General features: G+C 37.0%; 1 long non-coding RNA gene across 2 annotated transcripts in view; it reads left to right on the top strand.

Moving 5' to 3' along the window:
• Positions 1–24,542, top strand: part of LOC144307180 (uncharacterized) — an 87,232-nt gene that overhangs the window by 15,618 nt on the left and 47,072 nt on the right. For both annotated transcript variants that reach the window (XR_013374108.1, XR_013374109.1), the window contains exons 2-3: positions 4,129–4,171; positions 5,705–5,804. This is a non-coding gene — a long non-coding RNA (uncharacterized LOC144307180). The remainder of the gene's footprint in view (positions 1–4,128; positions 4,172–5,704; positions 5,805–24,542) is intronic.

Consider the following 24,542-nt stretch of genomic DNA (forward strand, 5'->3'; position numbering starts at 1 on the left):
GGGGGTGGGGAGATAACAGAATCACTCTCCCAGCCTCTGACCTGCCTGTAAGGTTAGTTAAGCCCTCTGCACTATCCTGTTTCCCAGCTCCTTACAGGTACCAACACGGAGAGCACTCCCCACTAAACCTTCTGCATGTACATCTGTTTCTTGGAGAAACCAACTAATTAACCCCTTTTTGAAATACTGTGTTGTTTTTGCTTCTGGGACATCATGTTCTCTTAAGTCTTGCCCTGCCTCACTAGCTTCTCTTAGAGTTATTTTTGTTTTTTTCCCCTGATCTCTCTGGCTTGTAAACATTAGATCCTTTCTTTTCCCTATGCTTATTTGAAGTGATCTCATCCTGACTCATGGTTTTAAGTACTATATATATATATATATATAAGAGGGACTGAAAGAACTCGGATTGCTATGTCAAGGCTAGGAGCCCACTTCGGAGGTTAACCGTCATGAATTTAAAATGAGATCCGTTGGCAAGGTTGTGTATTTTTTTTTCCCCCAGCCATATTCAGTTGTTTGATCATACATAGACATTCATTTACTTATTCATTCAATAAATACTTGTCTAGTTTCTTCTTTGTGTCAGACATTTATCTAGGAGGAAACAGCCGAGACCAAAATAGGCCAAAACCCCTGGCCTTGTGGAATTTATTTTCTGGTAGACAAGATCCATTACTCAGAGGCCCTCAATGGTTAGTGGGTGATACACTAAAATTCTTGGAGCTTTAGTTTCTTAAGTTGTTGACTGGAGAGCATAATTGCCCTCTTGCAGGTATGCTGGGAAGATTAAATGAGATATAAAGCTCTTAGAATCTTGTCCTACATGTGGTTCAACAAGTCATAGTCCTTTTAAAGCAATATCTTAGATCATACCTTCTTAAGCTTCGAAAAGATTTAGTTGCCTCTTATAACTCTGAATTGGGATTTTGAATATCCTTTAACCCATGATATTTATTTTACAGCAATAATAAAAAAGATGAGTTCATTCTATCAATAAATATTTAATGAGCCCTTACTTTGTGCTGGGCACACAGTAACATAGACAGTGCAATTTTTCATTCTCCTTCTCTTGCTGCAGGTGGACGGACTAGTAAATATGCTTTCTACCCTAGAGCTTATGAAAAGAACACCATTCTCGACATTTGATGATTCTTTTTCCTGTAACCGTCCTTGAATAGACAGTTAAGTTGAAAGAAGTTTCTTTTCCTGACTCTCTGGAATTTACACAGTCTGTGCTGCAAATCTTAGCCTTACCCTAATCCTCTCCTCTCCTCCAGAGCCTAAAATCTTAAAGTTAGTATCACTTCCTTCTTGAATGAAATACAATTTAAAATAAGTTTCGCTGTGGTTTTAAGTTTCTCTGGGTGTCTTAGACTAGTATTTTATAATACTAGTTGGTAAACAAACCTGACCTGCTTTGGGGTTAGTCTCTCTTATTTTTTGCATCTACTTCCTCCTCCTGGCTTTCTTTTGGGGATTAATTCTTCATAGATGGTTCTCAGGTCTTAATACCTTCAGATCCCTCCCTTTGTTCTGATTCTTGTCCTTCTCCTGCCTCCCAACTGCGGGTTCTCTCTCTGTATATACTATCTTTTCTACTAGATTTATTTTGCAGCCTGCTTCCTGTCTTCTACTCGGAGTATCCAGTTCCTCCTTGTTCATATTCTTCACCTGCCCCTGGCTGCCTCCCCACCCTCCCACTTTTATTTTTCTTTCTTCTGTCCACCTTCCCTCTCTGTTCCTCTTTTAATTACTGCTTTTAATTAGGGCTACTGTATTGCGGGGGGATAGGATAGTATGAAATATGGACATGAAGGAGCCTCGGGTTTTTATGCTTCAAAGCTTTGTTCTTTTATTTATCTTTGTCCTTTGGATCTGAAGAGTCTGCTTCTACTTAGATTTCCCAGGGGTGTGGATATCCACCTTCTACTCCCTTTGCTCTGTGGAAAGAATCTTAGCTAAAGTCCCCAAAGACTTCTTTATTGCCAGAGGTAAAGGTCATTCCTCCTGAAGATCATGCCACATTTTCAATAGCTCTTCCAGTATCCTCTTAATCTATGTTCTATCCTCCTTTTTACCTTGTTTCTTCTTGCCTTGACCCAAACTGTAATTTGAACACTGACAACGCCCTTCAGCTAGAAGTCAGGATTTCCATATTTATTAACATTCCTGTTTGAAAACAGTATGATTTCCTTTTGGTTTGGACCTAATTGCTGCTATACGTTAGTCTTTAGGTTTTGTATTGCTTAGTGAGACTATATAATGCACGTGACTAAAGTCTTCAGGACATTTTGCTGCTGTTTGTGATATTTTATGTTGAGTTTGTGCTTATCTTACAGTAAAATACATGACAGTGTTAGCTTTTAGGGCAGGGCCAGGCCACAGTGGGCATGATGCAGGTTGGTGGTGGTGCAGGGTGTGAGCAGAGAATGAACTGAAATAATTATTCTCTACTGCTTTTTCTTTTCTGCCTGATAATCTGGTTCTGTTCTTTTTTTTTTTTTTTTTTTTTTTTCCTCCAGGAGACAAGAGAAAAACAAGGAAAAGGAAAAAAAACTAAATAGAAGGCAGCTGTAGGAGTTTTTCAATTGCTCAGATGAAGAGGATAAATAGATTATAAACAGTTATTGCACATTTTCCTTTCCAATCTCCTACCTTAAAAGATTTCTATGTTTTAGTGCTGGACTCTTCGAAGGGCTTGTTGGCCCAGAAACTACCACCTTCTCACGGAACAAATGTGGTTTATCCCCTTTAAGTGAGATTAGGGACTAAAATTTAGAGTTTTATTTACTAGCTACATAGATAAAAAATAGACTTTAAAGTGTCTGATTGCCTAATTACTTGCTCTGTTAGGTAATGGAGACAGACGGTATAGCTCCAAGATGGTCATATACCTTCCTTATAAAAGTTAGATGTGCATCTTAAGAGTATCTAGAAAGCAGATTTACAATATAGAAGAGAAGGAGCTGTGTATAAATATATTTTTCTTAGCAATGTGTAAATTTATGACAGCTGACAGGATTCTTAATAAGTAGATTTAAGCTGTAGAATTTAAATATTGAGATTTTTTACTATTCAATAATAATAGGATAAGTCAACGTTTAACCAAACCAACGAAGCAGGGAAGAGCTTAAAAGAATTGTTAGCTCTAGTGTGGGTCAGGAGCTGGCAAACTTTTTTCCAGCAGAGTAAGCCATATAGTAAATATTTAAGGCTTTGCAGATCACATGGTTTCTGTTGTAACGACTTATACAACATGTACATTAGTAGGGTTCTTAGAGCGTAGTAAATTTCAGATTTTATCATTAGTATTCTGGTGGCAGCTCATAAAGGCAAACTGCTTGGTTTAAAAACTAAAAGCCACCTTAGGGAGTTTTCATACATCAACTTTTAAATGTGTTGAAAGCCACCTAAATGAATGGGCTGCTCTCTTTAGATTTAGGATTTCCTTAGAAGGGCCATATGGCTCTTCTGTATGCTTCAGATAACTTTTTGAATAAATGAGTGGATTCCTTTTTCTCCTACCCATCAGAATGATCCTCTGTAATCTATGTTACTTTAACACTGAAGGACAAATCAGGAGATTGTCCTGTTTCATTTTTATACAAAATATTGTGGTTTTTTATGGTGTCCAGTTCATGGGGGGCTTTTTCTGGTGATGTTTAAAAGGTACACTTCAGTGTTTAACTCACTTGCACTTAAAAATTTTGGAAACAACCTAAGAATGTGATTCACAGATTATGACCCTTAGAGTTCTAATCAAATTTATTTAAATACCCTATGTAAAGCCATTGATTAGAGATTAACCTAATCAAGGGAAAATAAGATTTCTAATTGAACTTGTCAGCTGCTCAACTTTCTGGTGCAGAACAATGCACAGGACTGTAATAAGTGGTGCTATTTGGTAAGGGGAAGGAAATAGAAGCTTAGTTTCCTAGGACATACTTGAAAAGGTATTGTTTTTAAAGATTATATCTGTGTCTACTTACCTAAGTTATTACTCCATGTAATATATATTTTTTTTTACTCCATGTAATATTTTAATTAAAATAAAGTTAAAATGTGAAATAAAGTTTAGCATGGTGGTAATTCCATTTTTTACATGTTATTTTCCCCCCAACCCCACAGGGAAAGTCTACTGCTTTATCATGAGTCTCCAAATCATCCAAATGTAGGTACAATAAAACCACTTCTTACCCTCAAGCCCCAAGCTAGCTACTACTCCCTCTTCCATCCTGGGCTGAGGACTGGGAATTAGGGCTGGTTGGTGCTACAGTGATGTTTGTTACACCACAACCTTTGGTTCTTGAGCACTGGCTATTTTGCTTGCTTTTCATGGATAAAAATGAAGGTGCAGTGAGGGTTGACTTAAGGGAAGTTATGAAGTACTTGGTGTGGTCTCAACTCCCCTTTGAGTTTTTTCCTCTCAACTGTTCATGGAGTGTTTTCCTCCTCCACCTCCTCCCATTTTCCAAGGTCTTGAATTGAAGAACTAATTCTCTAATAGTAAGGTTTCAAGGTGGCATAGGAGCAAAAAGGTAATGTGGTCACTTGAATTGATGTTAATGTTGCTCATCAACAAGACCAGGTAGGAATGTGGTCTTATGTTTAGACTAGTATGAAAAGTCCAATCTATATTAAAACTATAGATTCACAAACATTTTGACTGATAACAAGGTTTTTTGATAAAGAATTTGTATATTATATTATCATTCAACACAGCCTCCATGATCATAGTTGAATTAGAATAATTAGACATACCCTCATTGATCTAAACTTAGTCTCCTAAATAGAGAAATACCTTAATTGATTTAAATGAGAAGATGGTAATAATGAGTTTTAGAAAAGCGTAATGAAGCATCTGCAAAACACTTAGGAGTACAAATAACGGGCTAAATAATAACACTGTATCTTAATGGTGCTAGGTATATATTATAAAAAGATTTGACCAAAAAATGAGAGAGAATGTTTTATAGTTCTGTTATCTTAATGGAAACCACTTACAGCAAATGACTACAATTTGCATTTTGGTCCCAATGCTGTAAAGTGACTTACCAAGAAGTAAGAATGCATTATTTCTCTTAAAAACTCAGTTTTTGTATTTATGTTGTAAGCAGCCCACAAACTTTCAAGCAACAAATGTACAAATTGAAGGGAAAGAAATCATTTTATTTTTCTGGAGAAAATCTAAATAACAAATTCTCAAAAATGCAGATACGTCACCACTTACACACCTCGATCCTTTCCTCATGCAGTTTCTTTTCTTCCTGGGCCCTCATGAAGAAAAACTGAAAAAAGAGAACCAGATATTTTTCTTAGAATCTTAAATGCCAAGGCAGATAAAAGGTATTAAATAATATCTAAATGATATCATACTAGACAGCATTCCATGAGGGGAAAATGGTAGGTCAAACATAGTGCTGGTCTTAAAATATATACAAAAGTAAGTAACTATACAAGTTAAATAATATAACTTAACAGCTAAAGGCAACAGAAGAAATGCCTTTGGGCAGTTGTAATTTGTGATGAGCAGTCAACTGAAATCTACAGATAATTTTTTTCTTTTTCTTCTTTTCTTTCCTTTTCTTTTCTTTTCTTTTCTTTTTTCTTTTCTTTTCTTTTCTTTTCTTTTCTTTTCTTTTCTTTTCTTTTCTTCTTCTTTTCTTCTTCTTTTCTTCTTCTTTTCTTTTCTTTTTTTTAACAGATAATTTCTTACCAGAATTCTTGTGGCTGGGCCTTTCAGATATGAATTCCCCAATGTGAGAACCTTCTTTAAATCCTTGCATTATGTGGGATACTAGAAGGTAAGGTTTGTGTTTTTCTGTAAAAGCAGGCTTCTCCATATCCTGCTGCTCAGTGGCTGAATGAAGCTTCTGTTGTTTTGATAGATGCAGGAGGTTGGTTTTAATCCTTTAGGACTTTTCATGTTATTTATTTGATATCCAGGTATTGTAGGAATTCCTAGGCCACCCCTGCTCACCCTGTCCCCAGCATTTTATTGACACCTTTAGCCCCTTGGGCAGCATCAGCATGGTTTCCCAGAGTGCTGGGGCCTCCTGCTATCACTGATGCCCCACAGGGGCTGAGGAGGCCTTCCAGGCCCCTGGGAGGTGGGCAGTGGGCATCCAGACCCCTCCCCAGGGCGCAGGAAGAGAGGTTGGCCTGGGGCAGAGGGGAGGCAGGGCTTCGTAGTTGAGCACGTGGTGAGGACAGTGAGGGGCATGGGGTCACTGCCACGTGTTAGTTGCTCTGGGGGGAAGCGGCCCCACCTCGGGCCAGAAGAGGCTCCAGGATAGGTGCGATCTGAGCCAGCATGCCCATGAAGGCCCAGAAATGCAATGTGTGTGATGGGATGCTTACCAGGTACTGGAGGAAGTCAGCTGAGGCCTGGAGCACCCCCATCCTGCCACCCACTCGCAGCTGCCTTGTTGGAGCCCAGGCTTGGGAGAATCTGATGTGCGGCTGCTGCTCGGGGGCAGCCCAGTGCTGCCAGGGACAGGTGTCAGGCCCAGAGTTCCACCACTCTTGAGGGTGGAAATCCCTGTTGCCAGATGGAACTAGGCCTTGGCCCTCGGGAACCAGTGGAAGAGTCAAGATGAGGTGGTCAGGGATTTCCAGCTTCAGGAGGCCCTCAGTGATGTGTGAATAGTCCATATTCTTGAAGGGCTCCATGGAGGGGAGATTAGCTGGTTGGTTTTTTTTTTTTTTTTTTTTCCTGTTTCTTGGTAGCATGGCCTGATTTGTCTTTGTAAGATTACACTTTGTTTGCCATCGGTCCATGTGGCCTGGGTGGGACAGGTCTGCCTACAACTCCTGCCTTGTCTAAATCCAAGTTCTCCCTGAATCCCTGGTGGTATCAGGAAAAGGTGCCCTCTTTCCCCTGGGCTTGCTGAACTGGTAATCTGTGAGCTTGAAGTTGTCGTTCCTCTTATTCTCCCCTTGTCGGGAAGGTCTCCTTAAGGATGGTGAATGCAGTGGCGAGATGAGAGGCACCAAGGCTCCTGGCGTGTGGATGCTAGACTGACCCACTCCTGCATTTCTAAATAAAGAGTAAACACATTTTCTTTTAAAATAATCTGGTGTTTAAGCTATACGGTTTCTGTCCCGTGCAGTTTCTCCATTTTATAGCCCTTTCCTTAAAGGTATAAAGTGGAAATTAAACTCTTATTCTGTGAATTTTTATCTTGATGTCCTACAGGAGACAGATATAATCTTAAATCTTGAACTCATGTGAGTTGTGTGGAATTTTAGATAAATTCAAGACTATTTGAATTTTTTCAAATATTTATATATGGAGTAATTGTGAATTGATGGGTTTTGTGCTTCCTACTCAGAAGTGGCAGTTTTGTTCAAAACTCATCACATGCTGTAATTCAGTTCTAATTCTAATAAGCTTATAGTTTCTAGTTACATACATGTCTTAAATCTTTTCTCACCAACCTCACTATAAACTATTGTGAACAAAGAATGTATTTTCAAGCTTAGCATAGGCACTCTAGTATTATTTAAGTACCCTAGTATTATTATACACACACATAAACACACACACACACACACACACACACATATAATACTGAAATGAACATAAACATGTTGATCCTTTGAAAGGATATCTAAACTTGCTTGAAAGGGAACATTTTTTGGGAGAGGTCTTAATGTCAAAAATAAGGGGCAACCATCTTATTTGACAATAGGTGTGAACAAGTGAACATATTTTTCAGTAATACAAAGGAAAATAGAATGACTTTAAAATATCCTCATTCTTTGAGCATTTAACATAGGTTTGGGGACTAAATGTTTTAGGTCTGATTGTACTATCAATTTATCTTTGAATTTTCTCAAATGACAGTTCTGGCTTAGAAATGTGACTCAAGCCATCCTGGTTAAGTAGCAAAATGGTTCTAATACCTTATCCTGGTAAGGGAGGTAGGGGACAGAGGTTTTTAGGGTCAGGTATTTGATTTACCTGTAATTACCTTGATGTAGCCTGTGGTGGTAAATTGGAGTTGGGGCCAGCAAAGACCAAGTGAATGAGGCGGAAGCAGCAAAGCTAACCAAGCATTCAACTACACCACCCCAAGTGTTTAGGAACCCGTTTTGGCTTTGGAAGCTTTATTCAAGCATCCAAGCTTACTTGGAAGCCCCTGTGTTTTTATAGGGTGGTGAAGAATTGGGAGCCTCTAGATTCCTGTTTTCACAGTTGACTTCTAAGAGCTGCTAGGAGCTGGAGCAGCTTGGTTTCAGTCTTTGGATGGGACATCTTCTAGGGAGAGATCCTGTCTAAACATTTTTGCCATGGATGCAGACATGCATGCAAAGCTATGCTCATTTTTTTCTAAACCAACAACTTTTTTTTTTTTTAAGATTTTTTATTTATTCATGGGAGACAGAGAGGCAGAGACAAAAGCAGAGGGAGAAGCAGGCTTCATGCAGGGAGCCCCATGTGAGACTTGATCCTGGCACTCCAGGATCACACCCTGGGCCGAAGGCAGGCACTAATCCGCTGAGCCACCCAGGGATCCCCTAAACCAACAACTTTTGATGGTAAATCACTCCATTGCTTACTTTGTAATGTTAGTGGAATTGTAGTCATTATCAAATAAGTTAATCTTCCTTCATGTATAGTACATATTTACTGCATGCCAGTAAAATAACAATAAATATCATAAACAAGAATTTTAGCTCACACATTTTTTCTTAATGTCTGCTAATGAAATAATTCTTCTCGACTGGCATAAATTGTCATTTTCAGAAAATAGCAGTCTTCAGGGATGTTATAGGATTTGAATCAAAGTTTGTGAAAGTGACTTAAAATCTGCTTGTAACTGCTGGATATTTGGATTCTTTGCATACCTTGCATGTCATTTGCTAAGTTGTGTCCTAATGGCAAGAATATTACCAGATCAGAGCAGTGGATTGGATCGCTTATAGAGGGAACGATGCATTGCATGGCTTAGAAAACCACATAGAGATGTGCAATGTATTCACTGTATTTGATTTTTTCTTAGAGTTTCAGCAGTTCAGACCTGCTGTGCAGACTCCTTATAGGCATAGTAGGGCCTACGGTTTTTTGTTTTTGTTTTTTTTTTCTACTTAGAGCCTAAAAAACCAGAGTTACATAGCAAAATTGGAAAGCTAAAGTTTTCTGCTAAATCGGCAACACCATTTGTTAGATGTGGGACGCAATGCTCAATATTTACTCTGTGGTACAATTAAGATAATATTGCTGATTTATTTTAATGTCTGCCTTATTTATGACGAAGCTTATATAACTTAGTGTTTGGAAAGTGAAATACCATGTGCCTGATGGATAAAAAAATTTAAGTTCTTGGATCTAGTTGATAGTTCCATAATGTTAGAATGCGCTTATCTGTAGGAACTGTTTAAAAAGTCTAGGCATAGCCGCTTGCATTCTCCTTGGAAAAGAGGTTTCTGGACCATTTTAGTTCATGCTGAATGCTGAGTCATTTCTAGCTTCTCCTTGACTGCGGAGGAGCTCAGTGGGGCAGCCAAGTGACCTGCTTTCTAATGGACAGAGCTGAGTTAGCACTGCAGGAAGACCGTTTTAGTGTTGCATTAATGAAAATATGCCATGAGGTCAGTACATGTCCTTACAGAAAAGATTTCCTGATGTGATCATGCAACTTCAAACTCCCCAAGCATGTCCTGAGTTAGGAACCATGTACAGTCCTGAGCTGTAACGAAAGTTATTCGAGGGGACTATGGGTACTGAGCATCTCAGAAGAATGGTTTTTGAAGCAAAAGCCAATATCTATAGTATCTCAAATAAGTTCTCTTTCAAGGAAGACATGACCAGCTTTTCTGTTTCAAATAGTAGTAAATGAGCTGTAATTCCTATAAAAATTTCCCAGAATGTGTACATATTACAACTAAAAATAAACATTGTGTGTTTGTGCATGTCTGAATTTGGGGAGATTAAATTTTTTTTTTTTAATATTCTTTGTTTAAATTACAACTTGAGGTCTGAAGAGCCTGGTCTTTTATGTATTAGAGACGTGCTCCAAGTCACACCTACTATTCAGGGGGAAGTTTGCTTTTGGTACAACCATAAAAATTAAGAGAATTGCAGTGTCTGCCTGAGGTCTTGGGTCTTAAGTGGGCTCTTTTGTGGGGAGGGGCTCTTATTTATTGCTCATGAGTCCTGCTGAGTTCCAGAGATAGACTCTAGGTCAAGTCTTTTCTTCTGACCTCCAAATCTGTATTAATTTCTGGTTCTATGTTGTTTTGTAGTAGAGAGTGATGGATAGTAAACTTGGAGTTCTTAAGGTTGAAAGGAAAGAAAAAGGAAATTGGAGATTTGAAGTAATAAGGTTAAGAGCTTAAGGTGATAGGGTTAGAGCAGTTTTAGGGGAGTAGAGGTCTTGATTAAACACAGTGGAGAGAATGGGGCTCCAGAGAAAGGTGACTGACAGGTGGTATCTAAGTAGTAGGATTTGGGAGACCTAGCTAGGATAAAAGTGTCAGCAAGAAGTGACCTGAGGCCCAATGATTCTTGGGATGACAAGATCCAGGTAAGGACTGGTAAAGCCCATTTTGATAATTTTCTGTGTAGGCTGAGCTGTGACTTTATTTCAGGAGTCTCTATTCAGTATGAAATAGTTTTGTTTTTATCCACAGACTCTGTTTCTATTCAGTCTCCCTCTTGTCTCATGAGGCCATCTTGGGCAGGTCTGCTTCCCAGTTGTTTTTAGGTAATAAGTCTAGTTCTGCCTGTTTAGAGCTTGACTTTCTCTTTAGTAGAGAATAGTGCTTAAGAACACGGACTCCTGAATCAGAGCTTTTTTTTTTCTTTGTTTTCTTCTTCTTCTTCTTCTTCTTCTTTTTTTTTTTTTTTTTTTTTTTTTTGCCTGCAGCTGTGTATAAACTAAGTCTTTAGCCTAAATTTCCTGTTCTTTGCTTAAGGACACTAGTGTCTACCTCATAGTAGTTCTTGTGAGGATGAAATTAAGACCTGTAAGGCACTTAGCATGTGTATGCCAGGCACTGTTCTGTGTGTGCTTGGGATTATTAGTATTACTGTTAACTGATTCAGATCTCCCTGACTCTGTTGCCCTCACTGACTGGGAGATCTGGGGTGGGGAGCCAATGTGATCTGTTTCATTTCTGCAACTTGTGAATCTGCAGTTGAAGCAGGGGTAGGGGGGTGGGTATTGTCTGGTTAGGAACATGTGTTAGCCCCCCTCACTTCTAGTTGTCATGCTGTGCGTGGTGGGGTGGTGGTGAGAGGAGATATGTGGAGTAGGTGTAGGGAGGGGGAATTTGGAAGATAGAAACCATCTTGTGTAACTGTTACTTAGCACTGCTTTTGTGGATAGCTTGCCATTGAGGGCATTTGTGAAGTTTCTGACCAACTGTGGAGGTCCTGTGGACCTCCCAACTGCATGCTGCTTAGACTAGGAGACCCCTTCCATCTCCCCAGGTTCTTCACCAAATATCCCACGTTGTCCTGCTACTGGTGACGTGTGGACATCATCCCCTTTGTTAAGCTTTTAATTGAAGTATAGTTGACCTATAATAATAGTTTCAGATATACAACATAGTGATTTGATAATTACAAAATGCTCACCATGTTAAGGGTAAAAGTTGCCAGAGTTGTTATAGTATTGACAATGTTCCCTATGCTGCACTTTTCATCCTTGTTTTATATATGGGAGTTTGTTCTCCTAAGCTCCTTTAGCTATTTCCCTTATCTCCCTTATACCCCGCCCCTGTGGCAACCACCAGTTTGTTTGCGGTATTGTCTTTATTTTATTTTTAGATTACATGTATAAGTGAAATTATTTGGTATTTGTCTTTTAGTGATTTCACCTAGCACAATGTCCTTTGAGTCCATCCATGTTGTGAATGGCAGGATTTCATTCTTCTTTATGGCTGAGTAATATCCCATTGTGTGTATATACCACATTTCTGTCCATTCATCTATTGATGGACACTTAGGCTGTTTCCATATCTTGACTATTGCAAATATTGCTGCAGTAAACACAGGGGTGCGTGTATCTTTGCAAGTTAGTGTCTTTTGTTTCTTCATATAAATATACAGAAGTAGAATTATGGATTGTATGGTATTTCTATTTTGAAGTTTTTGAGGAAACTCCATGTTTTGCACGGTGGCTGCACCAGTTTACAGTCCCCGAACAATGAACAAGGGTTCAATGGGCATTCTTCTCAAGCATCTTTTCTGCCTCATTCTCACCAACTGAAAGTCTTGGTGTTTGGAATCTTAAAAATACAGCCTTTAGAAAACCTGTCTCAAAAGTCTGAGTCCTCTGTTTTGGACTATGAAGGACTCACTTTAACTGGAAGTATTCAGACCATACAATGCCACTCTTGCATGGTGAAGATGTTGGCCTAGCTTCATTTTTAAAAGGATGCTGGTGGGGCAAGGTAACATCATAACCTGTGGTCAAAGGGGGCATTACTTTAATAGGAAAGCACATGAGAGAGTTCTTAGGAGAAGGTCTCTAAAAAGCACACTCAGTGTGCTCCACGAGAGAATGTCAACTTTAAATACCATTTGAGCCCAGAAGCTATTTCCAGATCATCGTGGTACCAGAAAAGAACTATCATGTGCCCCTCAGTTTTCCATCTCCTCCTCCCTCCATGCTAACCTTACAGTAAACCACAGTTGGTTTTGAATTGTGAAGAAGCCCAAGCCTTGGAAATGGAGGCACTACCTTGCCCCTGCCTTTGCCATTGTGGGCTTCCAGCTCAAAGTGGACAGAGCCAGGCAGGTTTGGGAAGAGGCTTATCTTTAAATGAAGTGTGTAGTTTTGATTAATTCATGAGGCAGGGAAATGTAAGTATTGACCTGAGAGTGTCCCTAGGATCAGATGTTTTTGTTGCTCAGGAGTAATGGGAATACTTTTGAGTTTTACCTGAGATTTCATTCAGTGTTGGAGAGACATGAGTAGTTGTGGGCAAGGATACACTAGTTGCTATATGATGGCCCCTTCCACTTGTTTACTGTAATGGTTACAAGCCCCTAGTTTTTAAGAACGGTTAAAACATCAGTGATGCTTTTATTATTGCTGATACTTGTAATGAGTCTTAAATGTGCATTTATGAGTTGGATGATTAAGTAGCACCTAATTTGAAAGATATTGAAGATACTCATCAATTGATAGCTCTGGTGGATTTTTAAGAGACAGAGGAAGAAAACTCTTTTAGACGTCAAGTGTTTTTTTTTTTTTTTTCCTGAGTAGCTGATGTAATTCTTAAGCATTTCCTTACCATTTTTTGTCCTTTCTATGCTAGCCCCTGTATTTGAGGGAAACTCTTGCTCAAGTTTCCTTGTAAGCAGGGTTCTGTTTTGGTTCTGCCAATGAAAAGCATGATCAAGAGATTTGTAAGAGGAAGAATCTATCATGCTGGCAGTCGTAGTTGACATGATTACATTTAAGATTTCTTCTTCTAGGCTGTCTTGGTGTTAGATCCAGGTTTTGTGAAGCTTATACAATTTTAGGGATCTTTTAAGAAGAACAGAAAAGTATCGATTAAAAGTTACTTAAAAAGTAGAAATCTTATTTAAAATAGGCAAAAGAAATCACAACACCTTTATATGGCTAGGTATGAAGTTCTTGATTCATACTTACATGTTTTAGGAGTATGTATGATTTGTCTTACTCTTTTGGAGTATGTATGTATGATTTGTCCTCAATTATATCCCTTAGCTTCAAGAGGTAGACTGTGATGTCTGGCTTGAGCTCTGCCTCTGCTTTCCATGTCACTTCCTCAGAAGACACTGTCTTCTAAATTTGAATATTTCTGTGGAAAAGACTGAGGCCAGCCTATCTTATTATCCTTATAGGTTACTTGGTAAGTTTTTGCTTGACTATCCAGATGAGTCTTGGCTTTGAAGTAAACACACATGAGTAGACTATTTCTGGTATTTGCTATTTGGGGTTAGTTTTCTTTGGAACATGAAGTACCCTTTCAGCATAACTGTGTGCGTGTGTGTGTGTGTGTGTGTGTGTGTGTGTGTTTGTTTCACTTCGAGTACCCCCCTCCCCACCTCAAATTATGGCTGTAAGTTTCCTGCTCTATTGTTTGTTTCCCCCGCTTTGGGTAGCAAGTTATACACAAGCTATCCCTCAATAACTGGCATTTTATTTTTAATTTTTTAAAAAAACTTAACTTGCATTTTATTTTACTCTCACTTCTGCTTTATATTCTTCTGTATCTTTAACTATATCCATTCTGATTCTTTTAATTTTGCTTTTCAGCCATAGTTTTATTACTCATGCTCTCCCTCTCTCCCCCAACATCTTCTATTTCTGCTAGTTAGGTTTCCTATCTTCCTACTTTTTCTCCATCTCTATCCTGAGCTCTTTCATCTCTGCATTGTGTTCTTGTTTCATACTGTTACTTTTCCAAGTTTTAGGAATTCATGTTACAAGGTTTAGTAAAACTTTTATTTGCTTCATGGTGAAAAGTTTCCAGTGAGGGTTTTACCCTCTTTTTTTCTTTTCTTTTCTTTTCTTTTCTTTTCTTTTCTTTTCTTTTCTTTTCTTTTCTTTTCTTTTTTCTTTTCTTTTCTTTTCTTTTCTTTTTTTTTCTTTTCTTTTTTTTTCTTTTCTTTTCTTTTCTTTTATTTTTTTTCTTTTCTCTTTTCTTTTTTTTCTTTTCTTTTTTTTCTTTTCTTTTCTTTTCTTTTCTTTTCTCTTTTCTTTTTTTTCTTTTCTTTTCTTTTCTTTCTTTCCTTTCTTTTCTTCTTTTCTTTCTCCCTTTTATCCCTTTCCTTGCCAATAGTTCTTGTTTTGCTTTATTTATCTTTGAAAGAGGTTATTTCCTAGACCAGGTGTTGCAGCATGATTAATTGGAAGAGTCAAGATGAAATTTTGTATCTAGCATTTATTGTGAATTTCTTTTAACTTTTCCTAATTGAAGTAAATAGGCAGTTAGTGAACTTTCCCTTTTCAAAATTTCCCTTTTCCCTCTGGCAGCCACTGCTTTTTGCAGATTTAGTCCATCTAAGGGGCTTTATTTGCTGACAGCCATATCCAGTCCAATGAAGCTGCTGGTGGTTATTCATATTCCTTTCTCTTCTTTGCAAAAAAAAACCAAACCAAACCAACAACAAAAAACCCTCCTTAGATTTAGATTTTGTACCTCAATTATATCCCTTAGCTTCAAGAGGTAGACTGTAATGGCTGGCTTGAGTTCTGCCTCTGCTTTCCATTTCACTTCCTCAGACATATTGCTTTACCTGATCACCATTGTTTATGGCTGTCGTTCAATATATACATGTATTTTAAATTTGGGGTTTTATCTCTACTGCAGTTTTACTGAGTGTCAAGTTCATGGGGTTTGTTTCCTCCTTTACTGAAGTGTTTCTCAAAGTACAGGTCTCAGCCCATGTGCGTTACAATTACTTGGAGCGCTTATGAAAAATTCAGATTCCCAGTGTCCTTTCCAAGGCCTGCTAAATCAGAGACTCTGAGGCTAGTGTCCTAGAATCAGAATCTTTAATAACTACCTATTGTAACATATATATATGGAAATTGACAACTATTGATTTGAATAAAGGATTACAATTTTAAAGAGTTTACTCCATCTAATAGGGTATAAATTTTTGCAAGCTATAATACATTTCATAGTGTAATTTCTCCACTTTTTTCATCTTGTCCATCTATAGCTCTCTACTGTATATAATAAGGGTTCATGTGATTATTTTCCAAGTCCACAAAAATCTGAAAGACTCTAGTTCACTGGGAGTATCAGTTTATATAAACATGTAAACTTTTATCTTGCCCATTATCTGTAATTAAGAAAGTTTTCCTGTTTTCTTGACTATCTCAATCCCAGGTGAGTGATGATTTCAGATATAAATACTGGCAGCTTTTAGAGCTATGTAATATATATTCAGGTCTCTCGAGCACCCCTTAAAGAGCTTGTAGGACTTACTTGTTACACATAGCAGGTCTTAATTCTCCTGAGCTAAACCTTGGGTGGCCAGCACACTAGGGCTATGGAAATGGAGAAGCCTTTGAGAGTGAATGGAAGCCTTTAAATTGCATTTTGCCTCCTTCTGTCCACCATTCCAAATATGACCCTAAGAACTGGGAATTGCAAAAGTAAAGAAAGTGACATTTTAGGTTTCCAATGCCTTGATTTTTGTAAGTTTCCTGTGATTTGATCCTTTTCATGCTGTGTAGAGGTTGACAATAAAATGTCATCTAATTAAAAGAAAATTTGCTTTCTTTGAACATGAGTAATTCTTCAAAGATTAGATAGATGCTCTACATGTATTTTAAAGTAACTTACTTTTAATTCTTTGGCCAGATTGGGCATCATAGTGGGTTACTGGTAAATAATGTTCAGGAACGTGCTTTTCTATAAAGATATATTTTAATTTTCTTTCTGGATCTGATAAGTAGTGTGTCTTTCTCCTCAGGGTGTTTTTTCCCATGGATGAATATTGATCTGAATATTAACTCAAAAACTGTCTAGAGGTCTTGGTAAGGGTATGTATTAAGTTAGAATTTTAGATACCAGAACTCATTGCTACCCAGACTATAGCATAATAAAAAGCCTTTAATAAATTCCTCTTCTGAATTATTGTCAGATTTTTATTTCTTTTTGCCTGTCAAGGTTCACTGTCTTGGTTCTTTGTGAATATAGTCAGTGTGCTGCTGAGTTTCTGACTTAGCTAAAGTGTTTGGTAATGGGGCAGGGTACAAGACAGGATCCAAACACTGAAGATGGAGCAATTTCCCCTAAAGCATCTTTTTAAGTGACATTGTGTTGAAGGTAAATGCTGCTGCCCATCGCCAGCCACTCCTGAGAATAGCAGTACAACCCTGACTTATATATCATGTTTAAGTTAAAACCAAGAATTTTATATGGAAAGATTCTGGGTAGCCATGCCTTGGGCCAAAAAAAGCAACATATTGGGCAGTAGATGATTCCTTTGCTAATGGCAATCAGGGTTAACATTCAAAAAAATAGTTATTACTGGAATTGTTCCCTTATGCATAAATCATAAAAGGTGAGTAAAAGAATGCACTCACATTTACAATGCAGCAATGTCTCAGGCACTGAAGTTAGGAAATTTTCATATTTCATCATTTACCATTGTTGTTTAAACGACCATTTGGTGTTACTATTCACATTTCTGTCATCAAAACAGACTAGTTAAGTTGCCAAGGGCCACTTAGATTGTAAGTGGCAGAGCTGAATTTGGAATCCAGGCAGGACTGGACACAGGGATGCCTCACAAGATATCACATTATCCCTTTGGACATATTTAAAAATCTATCAAAATGCAGTGAACTTTTTGCAACTTTCTGCATATTGGTCATCTTTGTTTATTTCTTTGGCAAGAATTATATTAGAATCCATTGGATCAGTATATGTAAAATTGTAGGAAATAAAGTTTAGCAGGATTCTTACTCTGGATAGTGGAAAGATTCTGGTCTTAGTGTTCTGGAAGACTTGGGAACTATGGTGTTAGGTTACATAACACGTCTGTTTTCTATAAAATGGTGATAATAATAGCAACTTTTTAAAACTATGGATAGATTAGAAATCATATATGTAAAATGCCTAGTACAGTGGAATTGTACAGTAGTAAGAATTTAAAAAATATGGGGGAGATATTGTTGGTATATATTGAGAATCCATTTGTTGAATACTTTGTTACTCATTATGTGCAATGATACTTGAGCTTAATAGTTGACATTGATCCCTGTGATCACACTGTAAATATTCTCCAGCAAATTAGTTGGGTATGCTAACAAAGTATTCTATACCTTTAGGTCAGTCAAAAATTTAATAAAATAAATTAGGGGCTATATATACTTATATTTAGTATGAATTCAGATAATTTTATAATAGTTGAACTCTGTTTAATTTCATGAAGAAATTTCGTTAAATTTTTTGGAACATTTCAGATAGGCACAAAAGTCACATTAGTTTAAAGAGCAACACTTACCCATCAGCTAGATTTTTTTTTTTTTTTTAAGATTTTACCCATTTATTCATGAGACAGAGAGAGAGAGAGAGAGAGAGAGAGGCAGAGACACAGGCAGAGGGAGAAGCAGGCTCCATGCAGGGAGCCTGATGTGGGACTCGATCCCCAGTCTCCAGGATCACACCCCAGGCCAAAGGCAGGCACCAAACCGCTGAGCCACCCGAGGATCCCCCACTAGCTAGATTTTTTAATGAGATTTTTATCTAACTTTTTTTTTTTTGTCTTTTAAAAAATATTTGAAGTATATTAAGGAAGATCCCAGATGTGTTATTCACTTCTAGGTCTTTAAAAATGAACCTAAGGACATTGCATTATACACCATGATGACATTGTAGTATACCTTACAGAGCTAGCAAAACTCCTTGGTAATATTGAATACCCAGTCTATAATCCAATTATTATTATAGGGTCCCAAGGATGAGGGACATAAATTTCATAGGTTGCATTTGGTTAAATCCCATAAATCTTTTTGTTAATCTAAAATAGACCCTTTACTCCTTTTAGATCCCTTTTCATGCCATTGGTTTATACAGAAGATTGGTCAGTTGTCTTGGAGAATGTTCCACAGTCAGGATTTGTCTCTCTGGTTCCTTGTTTCATTTGACTTTTTGCTCCATTTCTTACATGTGGAAGTTAGCTCTAGACTGGAAACTTGATTATATTTAGTCAAGGTCATTTTTTGGCCAAGGGTATTTCAAGGTGTTTCACAAAGAGGCCACGATGTCTTGGTTGTCCTACTGTTAGTAATGCTAATCACTAAATTGAGTAATTTCAGGTGCTGGCAGCCTTCCATTGATGGTGATTATCTGATATTAAGGATTATAAAGTGATATATTTCTATCATTTAAAAAATAGCTTTGAGATATAATTGGCATATAATAAATTGCACACATCTAAAGTGTACAATTTGAAAAGTTTGATCTAGATACATCTGCAAAACCATCACCACAACCAAGAAAGTGAACATATTTGTCACCTTGTGCCCCTCTATAATTTTTCCCTCTGCCCCTCTCTGGCCTGCCCTCATTCCCAGACAACCACTGACCTATGTTCTGTCACTATAGGTTAATTTTTACCTTTTATTATTTTTTTTCTAATGCCCATCCTCATGAAATGAACGAATAGTTGTTTGACAAAAAAACTTTTAAGATTGTTATTTGTAATCAGCATAACAATTCTAAAAGTTAATCTCCCACATGAAAAACACATTGAGCTTTCTGTTAACTGGATAATGTGTGGTTGACAGGAGGAGGAATTAAGTGGTTGCATAGCTTCCCAACACTTCTTCAGCATTAACATTTCCTCAAGGTATTTGAGTAACATTTCTTTTCTCTCATGCAACTTTTACAGATCCACAGGATCTGAAAGATAATAACAGGACAGGGATTTATTCATTTGCCTTTATTGCGTTAACTACCCAGGCCTGGCTGCTTGCATTACAATAAAATATACAGGATAATTGCTGGCATCCACACAAAGCATTTTTCCTCTTTATTGAAACTGTAAGCAGAGTAAATTGTTCTTTCCCTTTCAGTTCTCAGATTTCAATTCATTCTTAACTATCTCATGAAAAGCAGAGTATAATGTGTCTTCTTTGTTCTTTATTTGGCAAGCACTTGAACTGTGGAGAGTAAAGATACGGAGTTCAGTAGGACCAATGGCTTTTGGGCAGTATACCTCTATTAGCACAGGGACCACATTTTAATCAGAGGTAGAGCTCATGTAGATTGGCATGCTGCCCTGGAAAGATGGACACTTGTAGCATTTTATTTGCCTCTTACCAACCCTTGGGAAAGATGTGACAGTGAAGTAGGAAGCAATTTCAAAGTGAAAAAAACAAAAAAAAAAAATAAAAAAAAATAAAAAAAATTTCAAAGTGAGTGTAACATGAATATGACAATTTAGTTTTAAAACTTTTCCCAAACTCTGCTCATAAACCAAAGTAATTAAAAAGGATAATAAATGAAAAACCTGTGGATACCTCAGTGAATTCTTCCCAAACCTCAGCATGTGTGTGGCTCAACTACGAATAGCTGTGAAGCCTGCACAAGATAAGTTGCTGCAGTGAAGAACAAGAAATGAAAAAGCAACAGTGCCAACACATTCTTAATTTTGGTGTGATTATATAGTGATTATCTAGCTCTGGCAATGCTTTTCTTTCTTTCTTTTTTTTTTTTTTGTCTTTATCTTGTTAATATCCCTTATCAACTTCCTTTTGGTACTTAGTATATCTTCATTCTTAAATCTTCAACATTTATGTGTCTGTGTGTTTTAGAGGTGACTTATGAAAAAAAGTGTATGGCTGAACTCAGGGCTGATATTTGGTCAGTATGATCCCATATGGGCATAATCATTAGGACAAGCTCTGATTTGTTGGCAAATCTGTTTGGACTGGTTAGTTCCTGTATTATACCAATTGTTAAATAGTTTCAATATCATCTGTAGCTGGATTTCATTTTTAATGCAATAACAATCTTTGTCCTTCAACTAGAGAGCCAAATCCACTTATATTTATTGTGGTTAATTATGATTTAATACCAACTTATGTGGTTTTGATTTCTTATCTTCTGTAAGAGTCTAATGGTGATAAACTGTTTTTACTGGAATGTTTATTTTGGTTCTTACTGAAGTTTAATTTCATTGGTCATAGAATTCCAGGTTAGTATTTTCTTAGCACATTAAGATATAATTTTACTGCTTTATCACTTACTTTGAAGAAGTCTGCTATCACTCTAACAGCCACTACTTGGAAGATCATTTTTTTCCCCACTTTAAGACCCTTTATTCTCTAGTGCTCTTCAGTTTTACTGTTGTATATCTAAAGATTTCCTTTTAATCGTCTTGGCATTTGTTATTAACTAGAGCATTCATTTTTTTTTTTTTTAACTAGAGCATTCATATTGAGTTGTAGAAAACTCTTAGGCAACCTGTTTATATGTTAACTCTTTTCAAATCTATTTACTCTTTCTTAAACTCCATTTAAATGAACTTATTAGCTTATTCATTCTGTCTCTTAACCCCTTTGTATTTTCTTTGAGTTATTTTTCTGTGTAATCTCTTCAGATTTTTTTATAGTTTATTATATTTATTTTTATATTATTTTTATGGTTTATTATTTTTCTTGTTTAATTTGCTAAAATAATCTATACATTGAGTTCTAAAATGGAGAGATCACTCAGGGGTTGATCCCATCATGCTGAGATTATGACCTGAGCCAAAATATTTAGATGCTTAATTGACTGAGCCACCCAGGTGCCCCTAAATTATATTTATTTCTAGAGTTCTATTTTGGCTCTTTAAAAATCTGCTTGGATATGCTTTATGGTCTTATTCCTTTCCCATAGTTCTAAAATTCTAAATTTTAATGCATTTAACATTCAATATGATTAAATAATCTGAGGGTTTTTTTTTTTTTTTTTTTTTTTTTTCCCTCAACTGACTGCTGAAAGTTGTTTCTGTAGACTTTGATTTCTGGTACTTGATTTCTGATATTGTGACTTTTGTCTGTGAGCTGCTTATTTTTTCAGATGCTTCCTAGAGTAATGGTCTGAGCCAGGGAGTGAGTTCAGGACTCCAGAGAGGATATGCATTTGAAACTGCTAGTCCACTGTAGCCACTATATACTTAGGACCAACTGAACTGATGTTTTGGGCTACACAAATAGTGAAATTAAGCTGCAGACTGATGTGAACACCAGTAAACCACAGAGGAGATTTTTATTCAATGAAATTGCAAATTTATCTCAGGTACTTTGTAGTAGACTGAATAACCCATCCCTCAAAATGTCCATGTCTTCATCCCTGAGATTTATAAATATTACCTTGTATGGCAGAGGTGACTTTGCAGATAGAAATATATTAAGTTGACTGATGGAAAGATTCTCCTAGATTATGAAGGTGGACCCAATGTAAATATGAAGGTGGGCCCGATGTAAATACAGGCTATCTATAAGAGGGACACAGGAGGAGTCAGAGCTAGAAGACAGAAGATAAGATGATGAAAAAGGAAGGTTGAGGTGATATGAAGAAATAATGAGCCAGGAATTACAGTAGGTCTCCAGAAGTTGGAAAAAGCAAGGAAATCTGTTCTTCTCTTTTGAACCCTCAGAAACCCCCTGAACTTAACATTTTGAGACTGCCATACTTACAAAATATTAAATTTGTGTCCCTCTTATAGACAGCGTGTATTTACATTGGACCCACCTTCATATTTACATTGGGTCCACCTTCATAATCTAGGAGAATCTTTCCATCTTAATCAACTTAATATATTTCTATCTGCAAAATCGCCTCTGCCATATAAGGTAATATTTATAGATTCAGTCTTGTAAGCAACTAGGTTTATGGTAACTTGTTATAGCCAGCAATAGAGAACAGTTTATACCCACTTTCATTAATTTTTGTGACCTTAGGATGAGGGATGAGTGACCTTTGGGATTTAATTTGTCCAGACAGTTCTGTGAAGTTAGCCACTTTGGATGAGCTTGAAATTTTCCTTGTGGTGCCCTATGTAGCTATCAGCAGGAAGCTGTAGGGTCCAGAGCTTAGCAGAGCCTTTGTTGTGGAAAGTGGCTTTGATATTCATCTCTCAGTTATATTTTATTTTTGGCACCCGAAGATTTTCACCCTTTTTTGCCAGCTCAGCAATGCTTTTTACAAAACGTGTTTTAAATATTTTATTCAGCCTTTTAGCTATTTCAGTTAGGTGGGTTTTTCAGGGTATATAGTTTGTCCTAATGTTGGAAACAGAAATCTAAGAAGCCTTTTATATTACTTTACAGAAGCCTTCCCCATCCCCCACCTCAGGTCCTCCTTTATGGTAAGATAACCAGGGTTCATCATTTGAGATCTTCCTCCCTGGCCTTCTGGAGCATGGAATTTTTAACGTCAAAATTTCTCAGTGAGTCTCTTATCTAGGAAGAGGAGAACCTAAAAACTAATGACTTATATCGTAGGCTCGTTAGAGACTATTTTTCTAAACAATTCATTATCTGGTACTCACAAAGTATTTCCTGGGAGGGAAGAATTTGGCAGCCACATTGCACTTGAGTAAATGATTATTGAGATTGACCCTGTTTATACATGTGTATCATGGTTACCTGGCAGGTAGTTCTTAAAAGCTTCTAGTAGTTTGCTTTTATCTTCTAAATGCAAAAGAGTCTGGAATAGGGGCATGAATTGCACCTGCTGTTGTACCTCTCAGCTTTTTTATTGTGTGGGTTCTCTGCTAATTTATTTGGGACTTGTCTGTGTCTAAATCTGTCAGGGGCAAAAGAACTTGGAAATCTTTGAAGGAGATGTGAGGCAGGGATGGGAGTAGCAAATAAATCAGCTAGTTGTTTTTCTAATCCCACCTTGGATCCTCCCCGTTAATAAGGAGAACTTGGTTTCTTTTCACTTTTAGCATACCTTAAAGCCAGGCATAACACTGCTGAGAGTTTGATTTCAAACATTTTTTTTTCTTTTCCCTCATAATAATATTGGTTTGGTAATGGTTTTAATAAAGTCACTGTGGTTGAGTCACAGCTAATACATTTTTAAAAAAGTACATTTATTATAAGAATGCCAAAACAGGCCACTAAAATGCTTGAGAAATGGAGGATGAAACCTATTAATACTTGCATAGAGTTGGAATGTTCTCCTTTTTTAATACAAGTGGCAAAAGCCAAAAGTGTCAGATTGCAGAGAGTTTAGTGACCTATACTGGGAACATGGAGACAATGGAAATGAGCATACTTAGATGATTTTGGTGAACTCTTAGGGAATTTCTCTGGGAATCAAGGTAATGAGAAAATATGCTGTAATTAAAATGTGTATATGTCAACGAGATTTGAGGTTATAGTTTGTTTCATCATGATGCTCAGGAAAATGACTATGTTCTGACCTTACTATATATTGAAGCATTTTGATAAAAATTGTTGCTGTAGCATATAGCTCTTTAAAACACTCTAATTACTTACTTTTAATCTTGTTCTATGTTGAGTACAAGCAATCATTTATATAAAAATTTCGGTTCTCAAAGGCATAAGTTGATTTAAACTCACCGAGAGGACCATTATTAACTGGAAGAAATTAGTTTTCTATATTTTTCTATTTTTTTTATTTATCTACTTTGTCTTTTTATATTTCTTTTTCAAGTAGCTGTATTTCTAGTATGTGTTTATAATGCTCAACACAATACTCTCATAGTTTTTATTGCTGGTTAGGAAAAATGTTTCATTTGTCATGTTCTTTATGATTTAAGGTAATTAAACTGAAAGCAGTAGCTAGGAAATGGCTTTAGATATTGTTTTTACTGGATTTTTTTTGTATTCCCTTCTTACTACAGTTTAAATGTTTTTTATCCTTGAACTAGTTTTGCACCCTAACCAAGTATCTTTGGAGCTGCTGTTGCTAATTCAGCAATATAGGTAAACTGTTCCTTCTGAGCTGTACTACTACTTGGTGAATTTCAGAGACTAAGAACTTTCAGGAGATAGTGCTGATTCCCCCTCTCACCTCAGTGAATCAGAATCACTGTTAGAATGGGACCACCTTCAGCAAACTCTCCT

This window comes from Canis aureus, chromosome 38, assembly GCF_053574225.1.
Source record: "Canis aureus isolate CA01 chromosome 38, VMU_Caureus_v.1.0, whole genome shotgun sequence".
Lineage (NCBI taxonomy): Eukaryota > Metazoa > Chordata > Mammalia > Carnivora > Canidae > Canis > Canis aureus.